The following is a 448-nucleotide window of genomic DNA, read 5'->3' as shown; positions in this document are numbered from 1 at the left end:
ATCTGGGATTTATTTATCTTCTATAATTGAAACTTTGTAGCCTTGAACGGAGCCCAGGGCCAGCCAGGGAAAGCAGGAAGCTTGGCTTCCTCCATCGCCGGGGGCAACCCAAGCCTCCTGCTCGCTCCAGCTCTGTGGCCGCCACCATCTTAGTCGGGTTAATTTGCATACTCGCTCCTGATTGGCTGGTGGGTGTAGTGGAGTGGCGGAGGGATGGTTAATTTGCATCTTTCTCTTTTATTAGTGTAGATGTCCTGTTTAAGAAATCTTTCCCTATGCCAATATAATGAAGTATTCTCTTATGTTTTCTCCTAGAAGCCTTATTGTACTACCTTTCACAGTGGAATCTTTTTTTTTTTTAATTAAATCTTTATTGTTCAGGTTACATTTGTTCCTCTTTTTTCCCCCCCATAACTCCCCTCCTCCCAGTTCCCGCCCCACCCTCCGC

General features: G+C 45.8%; 1 protein-coding gene across 1 annotated transcript in view; it reads right to left on the bottom strand.

Moving 5' to 3' along the window:
- The window catches only part of MANBA (mannosidase, beta A, lysosomal), a gene marked incomplete at its 5' end in the record, with an annotated part of 117,379 nt that overhangs the window by 23,455 nt on the left and 93,476 nt on the right, over window positions 1-448 (bottom strand). The gene's annotated exons all lie outside the window — the stretch shown is intronic.

This window comes from Myotis brandtii, unplaced genomic scaffold (assembly GCF_000412655.1).
Source record: "Myotis brandtii unplaced genomic scaffold, ASM41265v1 scaffold163, whole genome shotgun sequence".
NCBI classification, from domain to species: Eukaryota; Metazoa; Chordata; class Mammalia; order Chiroptera; family Vespertilionidae; genus Myotis; species Myotis brandtii.
Note: the sequence above shows the minus strand (reverse complement) of the source record. Positions and strands in the feature narration are given on the sequence as shown.